General features: G+C 31.0%; 1 protein-coding gene across 4 annotated transcripts in view; it reads left to right on the top strand.

Annotated features, from left to right (window-relative positions):
- LOC107436332 (LIM domain-binding protein 2) overlaps positions 1-23,361 on the top strand; it is a 104,114-nt gene that overhangs the window by 11,283 nt on the left and 69,470 nt on the right. For 2 of the 4 annotated variants that reach the window (XM_087159827.1, XM_087159825.1), the window contains exon 2: positions 22,087-22,139. The gene's annotated coding sequence lies outside the window, so the exon portion shown is untranslated. Of the gene's footprint in view, positions 1-15,439; positions 15,881-22,086; positions 22,140-23,361 lie in introns of those variants that run through there. The other 2 variants (XM_087159826.1, XM_087159824.1) reach the window with 2 other exon arrangements.

Raw genomic sequence — 23,361 nt, 5'->3', positions numbered from 1 at the left:
GGCAACCGCCTACCTAAAATCAAAGCTGCGCAAAATTGTCTGTGCCTCCGCGTCCTTCCCTTATCGTTTGCAATGCAACTCATCGCATCCCATTTCGAACGTTTCTCTGAACAAAACGGAAAAGAAGTTGAGTTCTTTCTTTATTTCTTTTCTTTTAAAAAGAAAAGTCGAAGAATAGATTGTCATCAGAATGAACTGAATATTATGCGCAGACGAGATTGCTGCTAGGCAACCGTGACCGTAACCGAGAAAAAGGAAAGAAGACGCGCGCTTTTCTGTTGGAGAAAAGGAGCAACTGGATCGATTTAAAACGGAATAAAATAAAGAAAAGAAAAATGAATGAATAAAAAATTGAAGTGAAGGGAGGAGCTTTCTTGCACGGCTCTACTGGAATTCGCATTTAATGGCGGGCGGAAGAAGGTTTCTATTTCTCAAAGAAGGGGGAGGGAGGGAACGAAATAGAAATGGAGAGTGGGACGCGGTGATTCCGTTTTCTATCCGGGATTCAAGCATTCCTTTTTTTCCTGGATGCTTTGTTCCGATTTTCGGGATTCATTTTCTCTTCTCCATTCACCGGAAGAGTTTGTGAGAGATCTTTCAGTTTCCATGGTTACAACACGTGACGTTTTACTCCTCCCTCCCTGCATTCCGACAATTGAAATAAGCTTTAAACAGATAATGCTGGCGTTTGAGGATACGACAAAAATTAGGCAATTTTATGAAAAGATACGTTAAAATATTGCTTTAAATCCCTCCTCGTTTGAAATTATTCCCTTTTTAATTTAAATTCATGAATTATATTTGTATAACTAATAAGAATTCATTCGTGGCTTCGCCGATTTCTACGTTTTATGCATTGGTTTTTATAGCATTTCTTAAATTACGTTGGCTATGAAAATGATTTTATTATTTATGATTTTCGTTTCATCATGGAATTCAGAAAGAATAAAACTAATAAAATAATCTTTTATTAGATTCCAAGCCATAATATCTACTTTCTATGCAATACATATACCTTATTAGTTTGAAATTAATTCAAATATTTCAAGTTTGAGAGGAGTATAAGTTTGAAATGAATTTGAATATTCAATTTACTGAAAAAAATTGCAAAATAAAAAATATTCGATGAAAATAAGTAACGCACATAAGCTTTATGTCGCTTTAAATATTGAATTAATAAGATTAAAGATAAAGCCAAATGGTATTTGGAAAAACAAAGAAATCGCAGTATTCTGGGAAAGTACTTTAACAATAGTTGTGTCGAAACATTCATTCGTCACATTAACTTTTTATGTAATAAATAATTTGATTGACCAAGTTAAAATTAAAAAAAACATGGAATAACTTAAACTAGCTTAAAATTTTATTTTCCCTATATTTTAATATTGTATTTCAGTTTTATCTTAATTTTTATTTGATTCAATTCCCCCACGAACATACTTTCCCATCACTATACTTCATCATGCCGTAAAGATACTTTTACAGTGTGGTTTAACTCATATTTTAGCACACCATGTTACTTTTTAAATGTATATTTTTGCATACCAAATTCTTTAATTGTTTTTTAGAATACAAAAGAACTCTGAACCCCAAAATTTTGCCATTTCTTAAGAATTTACTTTTCAGTCTTACATCAATTTTTATTCGATATAATTTCCCATGTGAAGGTATTTTCACTGCAAGCATACACATCATGCTGGGAAGACACTTTTACCATGAGGTTTGCAAAAGTTTTTTCGCCTTATGCTACTTCCGAAATAAGTGTATTTTTTATAATTAGTTGTAATTGTTTTTTGATGGAATAATTCTAAATGTATATATATTTACTATATAACTGATAGTTCTATATATATTTAATTTCTCCTGTGAAGATATTTTCACTGTAAGTATATTCATCATGGTGAGAAGATACTTTTACAATATGGTTTACCAAACTTTATGTTATTTTGGAAATAAATGATATTCTATAGTAAACTTTTATTATTTTTGTGAGGGAAATAACTCTCAGAGTTTAAATTACGCCAATTTCATTTTTTAAAAATCACTACTGGGAAAATATTTTCTCTTCAAGCCTACATATCATGCTGGGAAGATACTTTTCTTCCAAAGTAAGTTAGCTAACTTAGTAGCTATGCTACTTCCGAAATAACATTAAGTGAAAATAAATATAAATATTTTTGTATCGAAAGCTTTAATTTTTTTTGTGGGGGAAGTATTTCTTAGTGTCCAAATTTCGTCATTTTCATTTTTTAAGTATTACTATGTGAAAATATTTTCCCTCCAACTATACTCATCAGGCTGGAAAGATTCTTTTATAATGGGGTTTACCTAACTTTTTATTGCATATAGTTCTGAATAAATGTTTTCCTAAAGTAAGTTCTTATATTATTTTCGTGAATAAAAATTAACTGAATTAAATAAAAATTAATTTCTATTTCTTAGGAATAATTTACATTTTAATTGTATTATCTCAATTTTTCCATGATCATTATTATTATTATTATTATTATTTTGTGAAGATGTTTTTATTTCATAAACTCTTATTATGTCGGGAAAATATTTTCAAATGCTTCTTTCTAAGCTTTTAAACGCTACTGTATATCATTCTAAATAAATATTTTGGCAAGGCAACTTTCTTTAAGAGTGTTTGCAAAATAATAATAATTAAGCAAGTTTTTATGCCTAAGATTCGTCATTCCCAATTTTTAAGAATTTGTACTTTAACTCTATAACAACTTTTATGCGATGTATATAGAATGAAAGTTGTGATAGCAGTTCTTTAAAAGTTGTGATTGTAAGTTTTTATAAAAAATAATGCTTGGTGCCAAAATTTTCTCATTTCTAATTATTTATTAATTTATCGTTTTGTTTAGATTATGTTAATACTATTTCTGTAAATGAATGTCCCCTATAACTTATTATTTTGAGATGAACAATAGAAACTTCGAAAATATTGTCCCTATAATTGGACGCCTGCAAGTGACGTCATTGCAGGTAACTCGTGACATTTGCAGATTCAGATGCAAATCAGGTTTGATACACGCGCGTGGCGTCTCTTACAGGTAACCAATTAAATCTGATTTAAGTCACGTGATTAGACATAATTACTTCACTTCTTCCCGAGTTGCAAGAACCCAATCATATCTCAAGAAAGGTTGAACGATTTCAAACTGGCATTTTTATTGTGCCTAAAATTAAAAATTGAATTTAAATCAGAATTATTGTTATAAGTTCAAAATTAAGTTTAATACAATAAACTTTAGTCATTTATTAATAAAATAAAGTAAAAAATAAAAGATCTAACTTAATAAAATCATCATAATACACATGGCGATATCTTAGTTTTAATATAACATACAAAATCAATACTTTTAAATACTGAAATTTCATTTCATAGAACTTTCAAGCTTAAAATAATTTTGCCAGACCAGTTGAAATATAAATTCATAAAGTATTATACATTTCTGTATAACAAAATATTTTAATGATCACACCTGAAGATGTCAAGTTCATGTGTTATATTTATTTGAAAATGTCAGTTAACATTGTATTAGTAATGTATCAGTAACAGTTCGTTTTGTATCGAACTTGTTTTCTTATAGGTAAATTGATTGTCAATTTCTTTTCTTTTCCTTTTTAATTGTAAGTTGATAGAGAAAATTCAAAGTATAAAATTTCTGTGGCCAAAAAGTTTCCTGGATATTACAATATAAAAATACTTGTAATTTAAATTCGAACTTTCAACCATAGGTGAAAATCGCTATAATAATTACCACTTTGTAAATTTAAGTTTTATCAAATCATTTCACGCTTATTTAAAAAATGCTTACGTCTTTTTTATTATTATTTTCATTCTAGCCATAAATTTTCTTAGAGAAAAAAAATCATTCAATGATGGGAAAATAGAATGATGATTTAAATAACAATATTTTCTAGGCTACGTTTTTTTACGGAAGCGAAAATAATTGTAAGCTTAAATTAAAACTGTTATTAAAAACCGTACTCTCCTGCCCCTATTTATGTAAATTTGCAATGTATCTAAATTAGCTATATGTCTACATTTGCAATATACCTAAATTTGCAAAATGTCTAAATTTTAAATATGTCTAAATTTGCAATTTGTCTAAAATTGCATTATATCTAAATTTTCAATAATGCCTCTAAATTACAATATTTCTAAATTTGCAATGTATCTAAATATACTAATTGCAATGTATCTAAATATACTAATTACAATACATTTGCTATTTAATAAATTGCAATATATTTGCTATATATCTTCGGAGAAGGGACTAACATTCTCCTCAAAAATATTGGAATGACTATGAGGAAAAAAAAAATAGTAAAGCTCGTTTAGATTAGCAATGGAGTACTGAAACAGGATGTGATGATACTAAGTTCGCTTTAATGGTTAATATGATTTTAAGAATCAATCCCTAAGCTCAAATTAAATTTAATTGAATATTTATTCTCTTGTTAATGCGTATTTCTTTCAAATGTAAGTAATATACAAAGATTATTTTTGCGTTTACTAGAAAATTTTATTTATCATTTTATGCATTTTAATTATATCAATTACAATTGTTACATTTGTCGTATATTCTTGTACTTATAGTTTTTTTAAAACTATGGAATTTTTAAGTTCCTTTAAATTACTACTGAATAATTTTAAACTTTGGACACAGATGAGACACCGGTGACCCTTTTATATATTTTTTCTGATGCTCTAATTCCAAGTAAAAGTATATCTTGGTATTCTTAATCATAAAAAAATAATTTAATAGTTGCTAAGAAATTTGCTAGGTTATCGGATTTATATTTGTACTAAAATATAAAAGTTGAAAGAAAAAAAACAACAGTTTTTTCATTCATATTCAAAAATTTATCAATAATTAAGAAATTTCAATGATGTGTAATTGTTTTCCTTTGATCTAAATAAGTGCAAATTTGAAAAATTATTGTTCGGAAGTGAGCCGTGTTCAGAAGATTTCATCTATGTTTCGGTGACCGATGTTTCATGCTGTATTTCCTAAGCATAAATATGAAATTTTAAATGTACTATTTTTTAATTGTTTCGAACTTAATTAATACAAAATAATGAAGTGCGTGTGAAAAATATGTTTAATAAAAATTCTGCTTCAAAATTTTAATCAGGGACCGATCAAAACAAATTCAGGGCCAAGGCCCACAAAATTTTCCGGGTCCCTAACAAAATATTTTGAAATTGAATTTCTGAAGAGTAGTCCTAACAATAAAAAGAATCAGTTGAACTGCATGATTCAAGAGAAACATTCTAAAAAATTTTGAAAGCAGACAATTGAAGATTATTTTTCTAAGATAAAGTTTACGCATCTAAATATTACAGCAAAATATAAAATGCTGTGCGAAAATAAAAATAGTTTGGTGTGACCACAAACAAGTGAAATCAGTGATTTTTACTAAAAGTCACTAATTAGCTGAATTATTTTGAAGATTGTAGCCTTCCATCTACAGCTTTACATATTTGTTAACTATAAGCTTTTAGTTCTTGTTGACACTAATCATTTAAAAGAAACTTTGCGAATGTGCATTCTCTTTGCATTAGCTTAAACCGTTGGAGTAAAATTTGCACCAATTAAAATTCAGCTGTACTTTCAAATTTGAGAAGTGCAATGTTTACACGAGTTTAGTTTGTCACAATATAAAGAAAATTTGAAATAAAAAAATTCCTTTTTTGAGAAAAACTGTTTCTCTCAGTATTTTAAAAAAAAGTAATATTGTGGACTTTTTACTAATTTTCGTGGCCCCCCAGAAAGTGTGGGCCTTAGGCCCGTGCCTATTGGGCCAAGGCAATAATCAGGCCATGGGTTTAATATGTATCTAACAACATGTGAATGCATTTTGAATTCAATGAAATTTAGGCATGGTTTTGCTTTATTCTTTTTTTCCTGGCTGTTTTTTTCTTTTTTCTTCACGATTTGAGCCCCTGATATAAGCAACGATATTGAGCACGATATAAGCAAAGTGTTATATAAGTACCTCCCTTTTAACTACTTAAAGAATCGCAACACCCTTTCCTCCTATTTTTTTAAAATTTAGTATGTAATTTTTATTTCAAAATAAAAATTCTTCCAAGTTCAGTTTTTTTTTTTTTTTTTTTTTTTTTTCGAAAATTTTTTGTGACATTTTTTTGCACTCAAAATAAATAAATAAATAAAAGTAAAAATTAGAGGTTTTTAGGGTTTACGTCAGTATTTCTCATACACCTCTTGCCTGCAATAATAATAATAATAATGCCCCCCTTTAGTTGCTTACACTTTATTTAAAAACCCCATTAAATCTAATGTAATCAGTGCCTTAATTCTCAGAAAAATTAATTTAACTGTGAACCATAATATTGCTACTTTGAACTATACGGTATAAATTTAGTGCAGCCTTAATAAGGTATTCAATTATACCATGTTTTTCAATCAAGATAATATCGAGCGTGCAATCAAATTTAATTTATCGTGCAATCAAATTCAAGTAGCACGATAATGTGGATCAACTCAGCACTACATTATGGTTGCAGCAAATGTTAACAATACATCAAAACCGCGTATGGATGTAAGTAAATTCATAAAATAACCTATCCCGTATTTTATAAGTATCCACAACATAAATTAATGCTACGACATATTCTTTTCCGTCACCACAAATTGTCAGCTTCTTCCTGTCATATCTCACACATTATACCTAGAATAACAATTACGGGCCTCCTTCTATTCTGTTTAGTTCCAATAAAGATTCCGATAGATGGCAGAAGAGTAGTAAGAGTGGCTGAAAATGAATGGCAGCGAGGTTGTCAGGCGACCTCATCAAAAGTCAGCTAAGCAGCGCACAGTAGCCCTTGCAAGGTCGCGACCCTCTGCGACCCAGGATGGCTCGAAGGTGGCTGCGGCTTTTGATCTCCCGCCGAAACACCTCCCGACATTTTATTTCTCTTTTCTTTTCCTCCTCCTTCAAGGGTGCTATTTTCTACGTCTGGATGATTAGCTGGATAATAAGAGAAAACTGGCTATCAAGCGCTGTTTCTCCGAATTGTATGGCTGCTTTTGGGGGACTGTTCCTATAGTATTATTTCGATTATTTTGAGGACGACATGAGATAATTAATTCAGACTTTTTTGCTCTATAATAGGTGGAAAAAAGTGTGAACATTCACTTTTAAGGGTGCTTTTTTTCTTTAACCTTTTTTGACACAAAATTTTTTTAAAAAAAAACAAGGTCACAGTTTGGGTTTGAGTGCCTGATAGTGGTCTCTCACCCCCGGGCCGCCAAAGGAGAGAAAAATTACTTCCATTTTATTTACTGCTGTGTATTTCTCTCGAGTTTGTACGACTGAACTTGGGCGAGAGGTTAACCCGGATGTGAGAGACGTCATCTTAAATCAGCACCAATACGGAGCATATAATTGTACTTTATTTTGAAAGCATGTTTAAATTTAATTAAATTAAAATTATTAAATCAAAACAATCTAAAATGTAAGCAACACCCCAAACAACGGACCGCTGTAAAATTATCAATCCTTGACCAGTCCGCTGCGATAAAAAAAAGTTAGGGAACACTACCTTTTAGGGGTTGATTATCGCCTTAGCAGAAGCTTTTTCGCAGGGTCCTCTAGAGCCACGGGGGGGGGGAAAGCCCCGGAAGAAAAATCAAGGAAAAAATGCACCAGGAAAAAAAAAAACATGGAAGAAAAACACCAAAAAAGCACCTCGTAAAATATTATATTAATTTAACGACTGATTCGATTTGAACCATTGAACCCGAACGTAGTAAAATTAAAAATTATTCAAACATAATTAGATATTTAAAAAAAATAATTAAAATACAAAAGTTTAGGTTGAAGTTGACTGAAAGACACTTTCAATACTTTGTACGTTTTTAATTCTAAAAGGTACCAATTATACAATGAACTAGAGGATAAGCCCCTTGTTCGCTACCGCTCACCAACCCCGTTGATTGCGTCCCAATAATCGTTGTTTCTTTTGCAAAGGACAGTTTGTTCTACTAAAGTTGAAATTATTCACTTATATATAATTACGCTTGTGCCCCACGTTTAAACATTTCTCTTAATACATTAAGATCTATAAGAGAACATAAACAATTTTGCTGAATAATAATTTTTATAATAACAATTAAAATTAAAGTTTTATTGTTAAAATGAAGTTGCTGATTTCACAACCGTAATTTAATATTTTCGCTTACAAACAGGCTGATATATTAAATAAAATGTGTTCATAAAGTTGATCGTTAAGTTCTTTATACTACGAAGGAATCTCTTTAACTATGTAATTTTATAATAATACAGGGTGTTTATAAAGTCCCGCACCCATTTTGATGCTTAATAACTCATAAAATAATAAAGATAGATTAAAATTAATAACATAAATGGTTAGATAGACTCAAAAAGTTTCATGACCCTTGTCAAATAACTTCCACGTGTGCCCCCTTCGTCGCACGGAGAATATCAAGTCGATAGTCAATTTCACGCCAGGTAGCGGCAAGCATGTCGGCATCCACAGAGGCTATTGCGGTTGTAATTCTGGCGTTTAGGTCATTAATGTTCGACACGATCCTCCTGTAAACATTGTCCTTTATAAATCCCCAAAGAAAAAAGTACAGCGGCATTATATCAGGTGATCTGGGTGGGCAAGGAATTGGACCTCCTCGCCCAATCCATCTTCCTGGAAAATGGTCACTCAAAGAACTACGAACTATGATACCCCAATGAGGTGGTGCACTATCTTCTTGCAAAAAGGCATGTGGCTGAAGTTCTTCTAGTTGTGGAAATACGAAGTTTTCCAACATGTCTAAGTATACGACTGATGAGACCGTCTTTTCTGTAAAAAAGAAAGGCCCAATGACTCGGTAGCACATTAGTCCACACCACACATTAACCTTTGGGGAATCCCTTTGTGTCTCATGGTTATTCATGGGACTTTTTTCTTTGGGGATTTATAAAGGACAATGTTTACAGGTGGATCGTGTCGAACATTGATGACCTAAAAGCCAGAATTACAACCGCAATAGCCTCTGTGGATGCCGACATGCTTGCCGCTACCTGGCGTGAAATTGACGGTCGACTTGATATTCTCCGTGCGACGAAGGGGGCACACGTGGAAGTTCATTGACAAGGGTCATGAAACTTTTTGAGTCTATCTAACCATTTATGTTATTAATTTTAATCTATCTTTATTATTTTATGAGTTATTAAACATCAAAATGGGTCCGGGAATTTATAAACACCCTGTATATTAATGTAATTTGCATCAAAAATAATAATTGTAAAACAGTTAATAAGTTTAGATGCCGTTTTAAATAAGTTTACCTTAAATCTAGAGTAATAAGGTAATGTCATAGAAATAACGCTGTAATAAAGAAATAACTCTTTAAATTTTAAACTCTTAATTTAGAAAACAATGAAAATCAAAAACGTAATAACTGCAGAATAGAATAAGAAAAGTAAAAACCTTTAAATTAAGGATAAAAAAAAAATATTTCAAAGGAAAACAACGCCTTTACTTACTTACCTTAATGTTAAGCTGAAGACAACCAAAGAAATGTATATGTTAATGTGGGAAAACTGGATCCTGCCATGTGATTTCCGGCCAATAAAAACACCCAGACAACAATAGAAAACTGTGTATAGTAATATGTTTTATAGAGATAAAAGAGTTGTTTAAAATAATCTCTCTGGTAATCAGTTTTTTTGCTAAATTAAAAATAATAACGAAAATGATATAGTATTTTAATTTCATAATTTTTTTTTTTAAAAAGTAACTACTTGGGGGAATAATATTTTTTGCATAATATTAAATCACAATGCATTGTAGTTATTGAACTTTAGATCAATTTTAGAATTGCTTAAGAATTCTAATTATTTTCTTAAATAGCATGAAGTGGAAATAATTTAAATAAGTCCTTAACTTGTGTATTGATTAATTTTTAAAAAATTACCTAGTGTCATTCGAATAAATATTTAATTACATGAATTCTGACTCAAAGGCCCGAATTGAATCGGTTGTTAAATTCGTATGATGACGGGGTGCTCTTTTTCTAGCTTTTTTTCGGTACTTTTTTATGGTGCTCTTTTTTCCGTTCATCTGTATATAGATGCAAATGCATCAATCTAAGTCTCAACCATTGGGGACTTATTCAAATTTAGAGTCTGATTGGTGCAGCAACAAGACACGTGATATATTTGGTAAAAACCATACTATACGCACTGCTGTAGATTTGTGTAGTTTTTACTGAAATAAAAGTAATACAAATTTTATCTTAGTGAAAATATTGGTGATTCTTAATTAGTATTTTGTCCAAAACCCAATTAAGTATTTCTCCTAACTGGTGCCTCAAATTTGAAGTAGAGCTTAAATTTTAAACTATATGCATTGTCATGATTAAAGGAACTATTATAAATAGCGAGAAAATTTTTTTCTTGGACTTGAAATCGAACAAATAGCTTGAATATTTCAAAAATCAAAATTATTAAACTATTAAAAAACTCGACAATTTGACCGGATTTTTCTACTTCGGTGAAAATCATGATACACAACTAATAATTATCAATTTTTGCATTTTTTAATGAGTGCAAAAAATGCTGAGTTCGCGTAACTTTTCATATACACTCATGTCCATAAATTAAGGATAATTCAGAATCACACGGAAATCAAACTCTAAAATTAAAATTTCACCTGTAGAATTATCACACACATCCTTAAGAAGAATATTCAAATTACAGGAAATCACTAGATGACGCTGGTAGTACGTCACAATGACGAGAGTGTAAGAGAGGAGTAAGGAATGGTGGTAAAAAAATAAAATTGTTCACAAGCGCTTTAAAAGCCTTTCAGTGCAATAACCGCATAGTTATGGCACAAAGGAAGCATTTGGATGATTTTTTACGTGGCAGAATCATCGGACGACTGGAATGTGGACGTACCCAGCTGGAAGTATCCGAGGAACTTGGAATCACCCAGAGTGTCATCTCCAGGCTTTGGCAACAATTCCAAGATGATGGTAATGTGAGTAGACGTTACAGCACAGGTCGCCCCCGAGTTACAACGCCGAATGAAGACCGGTATTTGGCAGTTACTGCCAAAAGAAACAGACGGAGCACAGCATCAGACCTGTCTCGTCAGCTCTCTTCACGTACCGGTACGACAGTTTCAAGGCAGACCGTGTCCAGACGCTTAGGGCACATTGGTTTATATGCTCGTAGGCCTGTCAGATGTGTTCCACTTACCGCAACTCTCTGTCGCTTGCGATTAGCCTGAAGTAGAGAGCATGCATTGTGGACACCGCAACAGTGGTCATGTGTGATGTTTTCCGACGAGTCCAGGTTTAATTTGCAGTCTGATTCTCGCCGGACTTTCATATGGAGAGCGCCGGGTACCCGTTACCACCAAGACAACACCATTGAACGACACCGTTACGGTGGTGCAGGATGGCTTGTTGGGGGAGGAATTATTCTTGGTTCCAGAACTGACCTGCATGTTCAGAGTGTAACGATTACGGGCCACATCTATAGGGATGTCATTCTGGAACAACATGTACGTTTGTTTCGGGGCGCCATGGGTGCTGAATTTCTGTTTATGGACGACAACGCCCGTCCTCACCGTGCAAACATTGTACACGAATGCCTTCAATCGGAGGATATCACCCGTATGGACTGGCCAGCATACTCACCGGACTTGAATCCAAAAGAGCATGTGTGGGATATGCTTGGCCGACGAATTGCTGGCCGTCAACCCCCTACCACCTGTCTACCGGACTTTCGGATGAGTGCTTGATGAGTGGTGTAATATTCCCCAGGATCAGATTGATAATTTGATACTCAGCATGCCTAGGCGTTGTACGGCCTGTATTGCATCGTCCGGGAGACATACTCCGTATTAACCATCATACTAACCATGTTATACTGTTTTTTGTAAATAGGTTCTTTTTTGAAATTTGCTCCAGGGAGTAAAAATCGCAATTTTTATTAATTATGTCAAACATATAGCATCTTTTTTGCTCTTTACCTTTTGTTTAATACACAAACTTTACAAATAAGTCAAATTTGTTTGGCTTCTGTCTCTTTCTGTGCCTGAACTTCATTATCCTTAATTTATGGACATGAGTGTATGTACCTATTAAAAATTGAGGTCGAAAATGCTTTTCATTTTCTCAAATACAGCGTTGTGATATTTTGCACCTTTTTTCATTGTTAGCATTGATTACGCTGGCCGGAAAGGGACATGAATATAACTGTTACATGCTCATAACACTTTTAAAAATCTAGCATATTATCCGTTAAAAAACATGACTGTACATGATGAAAACATTCATGTAATGACTGAACTTTCGAAGATGAGCCTTGAATTAAATCGTTGTCACTAAAGAAGACCGAAATTGGTGATTGTCGACCTACACCGATGAATGTCAGCATGGTTCTTTAGTAAATGTCTATCTGATTTAATATTAATTTATTTGACGATTTTTAAATATCAATTCGATATTTTATCATTCAATTAGAATACATTATCAGTGTTGGGAATACTGTGTAAATGTGTGGATAATTATTGGTATTCTCTTCTCTCATGTTTTCTTAAGATTAAAAATTTTTGCCCGGTATTGTTTTTTTTTTTCTTTTTTAAAGTTAAAAAGCCACTGTCCGGTATTCCTTACACTAATGTTTTTTTAAAGTGCCATAGTTCGATATATACTTGTCCGGTATTCCCTACACAGATGTTTTTTTAAAGTTAAGGGCTACTGCCTGGTATACATTTCCACCACAAAATTTAGCCGCCAGAGGGAAAATATAAATCATTCTTTTCATCTTACTTATATGATTTTCACAAATAAACCAGGAATGAAAATTTACTCTACTAGGCAGAATCTTTTGAAAAATATACAATATAGGGATAGGTGTTATTCTAGTAGCCTAATGGATTTTTTCTCCAATTAAAATTACATCAATACAAAAAAAAGAACGAAAATATATCCGCATTTTTGGAAAACTGAAATCAGCTTAGTCAAAAAATTACAATAAGCAATTTTAAAAGGGTGATTAAGTGGGACAGGATAAATTTTTCCATTTACTGGAATTTTTTCAAGCATATTTTTCACCAGTAACCAAGTAAATTTAAACAATTGAAAACCAAAAAGGAAGACCCTTCGATCTCCATAAAAGCTGATTCTGAGGGGGGGGGGGGGGAACGGCAGAAGCAAACGGATAGGAACTGTTTTTTCATAGTGTAATACTCTAATCAACTCATCTTCACTGTGTAATAACTCTCAGAGAGAATCTATTTTTCACGTTATTGAATTTCTCAAAACTTCAATACTCAAAATGCAACAGATAACGATCCAATCGTCATTTTTTTTTTTTTTTTTTTTGTGAGAAAAGTAAAGAACCGTTCTTTCTTCTTGATTTTCAATTATAAAAAATTAATTTTATAAAAAATGTAAAATCAGTATTGGCCTTATTATTTAATTACATTAAATGTTAAACCTTTAATCTAAAGTTATCAAATTCTATTTAATAATTTAGGTAAAATTTTTATTTCTCACATTTTCTGTAGTAGAATGACGAGGATGATAGTGTGATGATAGTTATGAAAAAAAAAAGTTTAATTAAGCAAACACCAAAAATTAACCAAAATAACAAGACCTTCCAACATGCTATTACAACCGGCTACGTTATAAACTACATAATTTTTTAGATTTAAGAGGAGGCTTTCAAAATAAAAAACTAAACATAAGCAACAACCTTTCCAACATGGAAATTATCATCCATAGAAAACTATTTTTCTACTTGCAAGAAAGATAAAATTCTTACTGCAACTCTGTGTCTGATGACTAAAGTTACAATTATTTCTTGGCCATAACATGCATCATTCATCGCCATTTGACGCTATATGACGATAAATAATAAAATAAATTTTAATAAAAGGAAATAAATTTTGCTTACACTATTTAGGGAATGATTGTTACTTGTATTAGACTACCGGTACACAGCTCCAGTAGAAAATGGAGCACCCTAGCTAATCGGAAAGGGTGTACTGTTTTGATTGACTATAAATTCTAACTGGCGACAATATGGCGATAAATGATGCATGTAATGGCCAGGAAATATTTGAAACCTTTCTCATCATACATAGAGTTGCAGTTAAAATTTCATCTTTCTAGTAGATCAGAAAGTCGTATTCTATGGATGATAATTTCCATGTTGGAAAGGTTATTGCTAATGTTTAGTTTTTTAGGTCTATAGCCTTCTTTTAAACCTAAAAAATTATGTAGTTTGTTACGTAAGCGGCTGCATAGCATATTCAAAGCTCTTGCCATTTTGGATTTCAGATTGTCGTTCATCCGTTTTATTTTTAGAGAGATAAAATTTTAACTGCAACTCTGTTGTGTCTGATGACAAAAATTTCCATTGTATGCATCATTTATCTCCATAAAGTCGCTAATGAGAACTTATCATCAATCAAAATTTCGTACCCATTCCGACTAGCTAGAGTTCTCAAATTTCAACGGGCGCTGTGCTCATGTAGTCTAATGCAGGTAACAAAATTTTCCTGAATGGTAGAAGCAAAATTTATCGCATTTTTTTTTTCAATCCCTTTCAGACAAAATCAAGAAATAGAAGGTAAAATAAAAATATAATAAATTTAGTAAAATAAAAAAAAATTTAAAAGCTACCCTTTTAACACTAGAAAGACAGAAACTTAGTATATACCTATATTGCCCAAAAGCAGTCAAAATGACCAGATTGTAAAAGAATAAATAATGTGTAAAGAAATTTGTTTAAATTAATTTTTAATATTCTTTATATTATTTACAGTTGCATAACAAGTTATCAGTTAATGTTAACAATAAAAAAAATTATATGTTGTACAAAATTCTACGAAATTGTGTCATTATATACATCATTGTTTTTGTAATTGAAATTAAAAGCAGTCAAAATGACTTCCTTAGGCAATCTAGTGTTAAGTAGAATAACTCTAGTTCGTTTCGCTAATAGTACTATAAGGACAAGTAATTATTTATTTTCGTCATCCTGAAATGAAAAACGTTGAAACGTTTTCGTAATTACCTTTAATCAGCACCCTAAAAATATTTGTTAAAATTTTTTTTGAAATTATATTGGAGTACACAAAAGGAATAAGAAATACTACTACGAACGAATTACGTCATGTTGTGGCAACAATTGAAAGCCAAAATTTGACAATCAACTATTTTAGCATAAAACAAATGGTGAGTGGTATTAAATGACCCTTCCTTCTCCTCTCCTCCACGCAATCCGCCTAAAAAAACAATACTTATTATAGTCCCATTACACTAAATCTCAATTGTTTGTGATTTCGAAAGTTTTTCCTCCCATTTGCTACTCCCCTGGGAAACCTGTTTTTCAAGAGAAGTTATCGCAAGATAGAATCGTGTGTTTAGAGACACAGAGGGAGTTGTTAAAAAGGAGGAGCTCCGGATTTCATAATAAAGGCAGATGTGCAAGTTGCAGGTCACAAACTCTGTGGTCTCTCGGTGAATAAAAAAATAAATTATTTTGTGACTCCCTTGCGTATTTTTACATCAACATCGTGACAGTTGAAGCGCATTGCGCATGCTCGGCTACATGCAATGATGCGAAACGAATGCAATAACAACTATTAGAAGAAGAAGGCCGTTCGTAAATTGTTATTTTTTGGGGGAAATGTTTTCGGAATACGAACGGTGAAATTGTATTGACGAATAGTTTAGCAACGCGCTAGATTTTATTAGTTTGATTTTTGCTTTCCGTACAAACTTGTTATAGAAATCAGCGAGGAGCTAAAACTTTTCGATGATTATTTAGAATATTTGGACTTGAAACAGAGGTAATTATAATTTTTTGACTATATCAGAAGTGTTGCGTGGATGAAGGTTCTAAGTGATATAATAGTGAATTCGAATAATCTAGTTAGAAAGTTTATACATTGCAGTAGGGAATAAAAATTGTATCTTATAATATTTGGATATGATATGATGAGCTGGGTGGATGAAGGTTCTAAATCAGGGATTGCCAACTGGCGACCAGCGTGCCGCATCCGAACCCTTTTTTGGTGACCGGCGAACTAAAATATATTAGTTGCCATTTTTTGTGGACAGTTTTGTAAAAAATTTATATGAGTTTTAAATAAATTTAAGTCATAATTATATCTTGATAATTCGATGTCTGTTGCACATTAATGTTTAATACAAAGGTGCACATTAAAGTTATTGTAGCCAGAATTTTTTAATATGCATTTAAATATTTTTAAAAATCTACATCTTATTTTAATTTGCAATTCAATACTTTCGTTTTGTACAGTTTGATAAAAATCTGACAGTAATATTTAATGGGCCTTAAAACATAATCCCTTATAAAATGTTGTTAAAGTTGTGGCCCGCCACTTGACTGGTGTTTTTAATTGTGGCCCGCGGCCTCATGTAAGTTGGCAACCCCTGCTCTAAATGATGACATTAATTTTAAAGTTTATCATTGGCAGTAAGGAATAAAAATTGTATCTTATAATACTTGAATATTATATGAAGAGCTTTGTGGATGAAGGCTCTAAATGATGACAGTTAATTGAATTCGAGTAATTTATTTTAAAGTTTATGCATTGGCAGTAAGGAATAAAAATTGTATCTTATAATACTTGGATATTATATGAAGAGCTTTGTGGATGAAGGCTCTAAATGATGACAGTTAATTGAATTCGAGTAATCTAATTTTAAAGTTTGGCAATAGGAAATAAAGATTGTATCTTATAATTTTTGGATAATATCGGATGAGATGGGTGGATGAAGGCACTAAATGACGTCTTAATAAATTCGAGTTAACTAGTTTTCAAATTTTATGCCTTGAAAATAGAAAATAAATATTATGCCTTGTCTTTATTTTTTCTTGGCGACCTTTTTTTTGGAGCAGTCTATAAATTCTTGACACCTATTTAAACCGTTTGCATCATAGAGATGCAGTCTAAGGTTACTGGTTGACTGTTTATTGCTAAATGCAGTTGGAACCTTCTTCCGTTCTGTAAACAATGAAAGAGTATTATTTAGTACCTTCATCAAGGAGGTCTACGAAATTTAAAGAGTTTGTAAAGTAAATGAGTGTTGTGTAGTTAAATTAGACTATTATAAGATCCATGACATTTTTTTAATATCCCTTAGAACCTTTTCCTATAAATATATCTCCATTTATAAACCTAAAAACCAACGGGAAATTTCATCATAATTAGAAAAATAGGATTAATATTGTTCCTTCCATTTCCTTGTTGATTTCTAAAAACTACAAGTACTATGTTCAAAGTTGTTTAGAAAGACTATATCCATTGTGAGAAAACGCTGCGTTGCCAACTGAATTATTAATTATTTAAGATTTTAAACAGATGCTTTAAATAAACATTTTAATATCACAGATAGTTACGAACGATTAAAGCTATTTTTTTGGTTGTAGTTCTTCCTGGTTGATTTTGGTGAAAGCTTGTGAGAAATAGGTCGAAAATTATGGAATACAAGGCTCGTGGCCCTATTAATAAATAAATCCTTAAATCCCTATGAAACCCATGTATCAGTATAGATGTTTTTACTCAGTTTATTGCTTGCTTCGATATGTAAATAAAGTGATTCTGTACTTCCAAATAATGAAGTAAGTCTCTTCTTTATCGATCAGTTCAGAGGCATGATATTCTTATTAATTTTTATTATTCGAAAGACAACAGGATTTTATGTCTCTGAATTATTTTCTTTCCATTTTGCTATTGATCTTTTCCTTTAAATGTTTTATCATAACCAATTGCTTCCTAAATCTGTTCTAAACCCTAAATATTTTATCATTATCAATTTTGAAGCTTCAGGAAAGTACTAATTGCTATTAAAATATAAATAAAAAAATAATAAATTTCACATTTCAAACAATTTTCGAGCAAATCCTAGCATTTTGAAAAATTTTCAGATTAGAGGAAAAAACATCATTCTGTAAGTTTTTATATGCAAAACTGAACATTTAACACATAAAATTAATTTAAATAATTGTTAAAAAGTAATTATATTTAAAAATTCAGAAAAATAGTAGGAAAAGTCAAGAAAATTTGTAAAATCTCCCTATATATAACCAACATCAATGGCATAATTAAAAGATCTCACACACCTACATATAACCGACTTTTTTCGGCAGTATTTCTGACCGATCTCCGTTGATTCTGTTCTTCCACAGTTTTCATTAAAACGCCTCTCTTTCCTGCCTAAATTAGGAAGCTTTGATTAAAATCTCTTTCAACTTTATCTATTTTCAATTACGTCAAGCATTTTCATATTTTTTTTTTTTTTTTAACGTAAATTACGAAGAACAAATTCTATCCATCTCGTTTGCACTTTCTGCCTACCAAACACAACAATATGATTCTCTTCCATGCCAAACGATTTTTTTTTCTTCTTCTCTCAAGAATGCCAAGAATGAAAAAATTAAAACGAAGCAAATATTTCCCTTTTGTAATAACGATCTGCATCCAACACAGATGCAGATCTTCGCAGCCAGTCATCGACCGACTCTTGGCTAGGATACAGATCTGGCTGCGCGTCTTTTAAAAGCTGGGCCAGAATAAAAAGCGCTAAGAAGAGAGAGCCGGATAGTTTTTAAGTTTTATGGCGGCTTCTGCCAAATCAGCGCAACCAAAGCTACCTCAATACAAAATCGATGTCAGATCCTTTTCTCTTTTTCCGCTTAACTTGGGGGGAGTGTTTATGGTATTAACTGCATCTCTCTTTCAGAGCTTTTGGTATGAGTCATTTTTGGTGGGGTGCCTTAGTTTTTGTTCTTTCTCTATTTATTTAAACGGAACCGTTATTCCGGGAGTGAGGCAGAGCTTTTGAGCTTTTATGGCAAATATCTTCAGGGATTTTATATGTTAACTGAAACACTGAATTTGTTTGGTGGTTGTTTAATAGAAAAAAATTATTGTACGTCTATTTAAACGTGTATTTTTTGCTGCTACAAAAGAAAACTAATATCGTAAATGATATTTTGGTTGATGTAATACAGTTTTGTACATTTAATAAATGTGGTAAAAATTTTTGATATTAGAATCATTTAGCACGTTCACGTACCATCCTACACGCATGTTTTGTGCATGAGTTGATAAATCTCTCTATTAAGAGGGGATATTATATTGAAAAATACAAATAAATAAATTGATTTTAACTTTATTATAATTTAGGAATGATTATAATAATTATTAATTATATTACTCATTTTTGTCATTAATTTATTTAAAAAATACTTTTTATAATTAATTCGTCAGTAGATATGTTTGAGAGCAAACGGACCACGTACAAAGAAAAATGCATCGTTTCGACAACTTTAAAATTTTAACCAATCAGCATTTTTCCTTTTTTGATTCATTTATTTAAACACTCATAAGTGTGAAAATAATGAATGTAATTTCAGTTGCTCATATGATTCGTTCTTATAAGGGCTATGCCTTTCATTTACTGAATGATCAATCCTGGTTTTTGAAACACTTTTCGTTCGGTATACTGCTTACATGTTTGAACAAATGGGTTTAAGAAATTCTGGTATTATTGGATTTCGGATATTTTACCACAAGTAAATAATGATGCCACAAATATAAGTAATGATAGTGTTATTTTTCTTATCTTTTTAGAATTTAGTTGCCCCCTGTTTTGCAACAGAGATAAGGTAGAGCAGTACTTAGTTTTAAAAATGATTTCCTTCCATGAACATGAAAGAGGAGCCACGTTAAATAGGTGAAGTTTGACCAATATTCGCCTTCATATACACTAGGAAGTATAAAAGTGAATTTCAAATCAGGTGCTTCAGAACAGAATGCATAAAAAGACCAGGAATCTGCCTATGAACTATCCTTTCCCGCTGAACATTATCCCATTTGACGATGTGCAAAAATAAATACATATTCAGTGACATTTTCATAGCCGACCATTACATGTTCTTTCATTCGGAAGTTAAGGTTTTTTCAGCATGCAACATGTTCTTTCAAGGGGTTCGTAAATTCATAATTAAAATTCGAAGATTATTTATATAAAACTCTTAACTTCAAAACATTAGATGAGAGCTTTCCAGTAACGTGACAACTAGATCGACGCTATGTCGTGATTGGGTATCGTGTAATGTAATTACTGTCAAGCTGTCTTAATCAAATGGCTTAGTAGAAAAACATGGTAAATGTCCTTTTCAAAACACTTTGATTGCGTGTTATGAGAACATGTTATGATCGACACTAAGTGCTTGTCGAATATTAATTTATTCTGTTATGATTTTAAATAAGGCTTTGTCAACTGGTTTATGTTATCGAAATAATACTTTTTAGCGAATAACTCCTTATTTTTATAATTTTTGTGAGTTTCTAGCAGTTATTTATGACTGTCAGGTTAAGTTATGTCCAGCTATTTTTATGCATTTCGTGAGTTTCTAGCACTTATTAATGACTGTTAAGTTTGTCCATCTTTAGCCAGCATCCAACCATGCTAATTATGAAAATGGCGCAAAATGTCCTTAAGAAGCGAAGCCACAGTTTTGTAAAAATGTTTTGTGAAATGTGTTTGTTATCTGTTTTTATTTTCGCAGTTATTCCCCCACTGTATTATTTGAGTTCGTAGCAAAGCTTGAGAATTATTGATTGATTTCAATAATTTTCATCTATATGGAATAACCTCGATAAAATGCTGATAAGACAAAAAATTTGAAGTTGTTTTTAAATATTTATCCAATTTAAAGTTTAAATAATCCCCCCCCCCATCAAGACAGGTTAGAAAATTGAAAATATTATAGGTTTAAGGCATTCAAAATGGGCATTTTTCTTTTCCTTGGCGAAAGTGGTTCTCTTTTATAAATTCCTTCTACAATCGTCTCAATATTTACAGTGACTTTTGTGGAATGTGTAAAGTATTTCATTTAATTTAACTGGTGTTATTTTTAACTGTATCTTTGATGTTCCGAATCTCTTGTAGAAGAAAATAAATAATCGTAATCACAATTTCTTTATTGTTTTCCTTGCAAAAAAAATTTATAAAAAATTACATTTAATTTTAAACTATACGTTGTCTCCATTAAAACAAAATACATATTTTAATTCCGATGATTTTTTTGGGAGGGGCGAATTCATTTCCATGGTTAAGAGAAAAATTGGACATTGATGGACACTGTCCAGAGGCAGGAAGTGAATTCCCTAAGCGATAAGCAACCTTCTCGATCCTGAAAAGATAATCAATACAAAATAATGATAATAATAATTAGATGAAAAAAACATGGAGTTATGCATACTTATAAATTAGAAAATCATATTTTAAATTCATTTTTATGATACTTTACGCTAAAATTATACGAAGGAAAAATTTAATTATTTCAAAACAACAAAATATGCCTAATTTTTCTTAAATTTAAAAAAATATCTCGAATTTTACATTACTTTAAATTTTTCAATTATTAAAATCGTATTTTGTTCATCATAAAACATATTACATAAGCTGAAGATTTATCTGATTAAAAGTTAAGTTCTATAAGGAGACTTAGTCGTCAATCAAAATTCCGACAACTTTAAGTCTAGCTAGAGCATTGAAATTTTAACTGAAGTTCTGTGCTGGATGACATTAAAAGTTTCAGTCATTTTCTGGTCACTACAGACGAATATTATTGACATATTTTCGCAAAATAAATAAATAAGAACACATCGATGTGCACGTTTTTCACTTGTTCCGACTGAGTGATCAAATTTCATCTGGAGTTCTATGTCTGATATGAATACAAGTTTCACTTGTTTCCTGACAGCCAAAAACTGAATTTTTTGTCATATTATCGCCAAATAAAAAAGTTGTCTCCAATCGTCTGCTTGGAAAACGATTTTAAAATTTATTTTATTGTTTACTTTTTCATTTTTAATTACTTATTTTTTTTAAAAAGGTGACTGAAGTAAATAAATAATAGTTTCTTTATTTTTTAATTGGCATTTTATAGTTAATCTGAGTTTATATTTTCATATTAAAATACTATTAAATAATATGCAAATTTTCTTTATTTCAGGCGAAATCTCTAAACAAGAATACCTCTCGCTATGGTTTCAATGATATCCAGAGGTGAGTTAAGCTTTCATTTAACGTAATTGGAAAAACGAATGGGAACGAAAAATGGAAAAATAAAGGCGAGAAACAAAACTAGTAAAGAAGCTAGAAAAAACTTTTTCTAGTTTTATTTCAGACCTTTATTTTTCTATACTTTGTTGGCAACGTTTCGTTTTATAGTTCAAATCACTTTTGTTGCTTCTCTTTCACGTTTGGCAAGTCTTGGAAATGGGCGCCTGTTTTGAGTACTTGAAGCATGTCAACTGTTAGTTCCTATTTGTATATTTTTAAAGAGAATGAAGCTTTTAAACGGAAAACATCTTAAGTTCCAGTTTCTTAGGATTATTTATGTTATTATAATTATTAATAATCATAATATTTATATTAATTATTATTTATCATTTTTTTTTTCAAATTTGACAATAGAAACAAGGGTTGAGGTTAAACATTATCATGAAGTATAACTTTTACTATTTAATACATTTAAAAAATGTCACTACTGCTAAAAAAATGGATGTACGAATTTCTATCTTATCCTAAAAAATAATTTTATTCATAACCACGAGGAAAAAAGAAATTTAAATTATTTTTATTTAAATTTTCCTACTAAATTAACATTTAATAACCATTCAACAACGTGTTGACAGAATTCCTAAATTGGATTGATTTATGTACAAAAATTTTATTCTATTGGCGATTTTCAAAGGAAACTACTACGCCAAATAATCGTTTTCTCTGATCTAACCTATGATTTGATATTCAACCAGCCCTAACATTTCTTTCTCTCCTTATTTTTTTTATTCAACTTGATAATAGGTTCTCAGGTTTTCCTGGAAATTTTAGATTGATTGCCTAGAAAAACAAACGCTAATAGGTTTGAAATATTCAGAATGGGCGTGGTAATTAGGGTCTGACGTGGAATAAAAAAATCACCTTCGTTTGGAATTCTTATATTTCGTGAAATTCTATATCCGTTAAATAAGAGAGATTAGGAATGAGAATAGAAAAATTTGGCGAGTTTTTATTTATTTATTTTAATGGTAGTTGTAAATTTTAACGGGTTTTCTCTTTCATTCCTGGTGAAACTTTTTTTCTTTCAAGTTGCTAATTCAGTTTTATTGGCATACATTATAAAATACAGATTATAAAATGCATTTATTGCGTTTATCATTTTATTAAAACTTACTTAATTTTTTATAAAGCTTTCATTTCCGACTTGCTACTTGCAAAATTCGTC

This window comes from Parasteatoda tepidariorum, chromosome 3, assembly GCF_982258835.1.
Source record: "Parasteatoda tepidariorum strain Cologne lab strain chromosome 3, Ptep-v5.0, whole genome shotgun sequence".
NCBI classification, from domain to species: Eukaryota; Metazoa; Arthropoda; class Arachnida; order Araneae; family Theridiidae; genus Parasteatoda; species Parasteatoda tepidariorum.
Note: the sequence above shows the minus strand (reverse complement) of the source record. Positions and strands in the feature narration are given on the sequence as shown.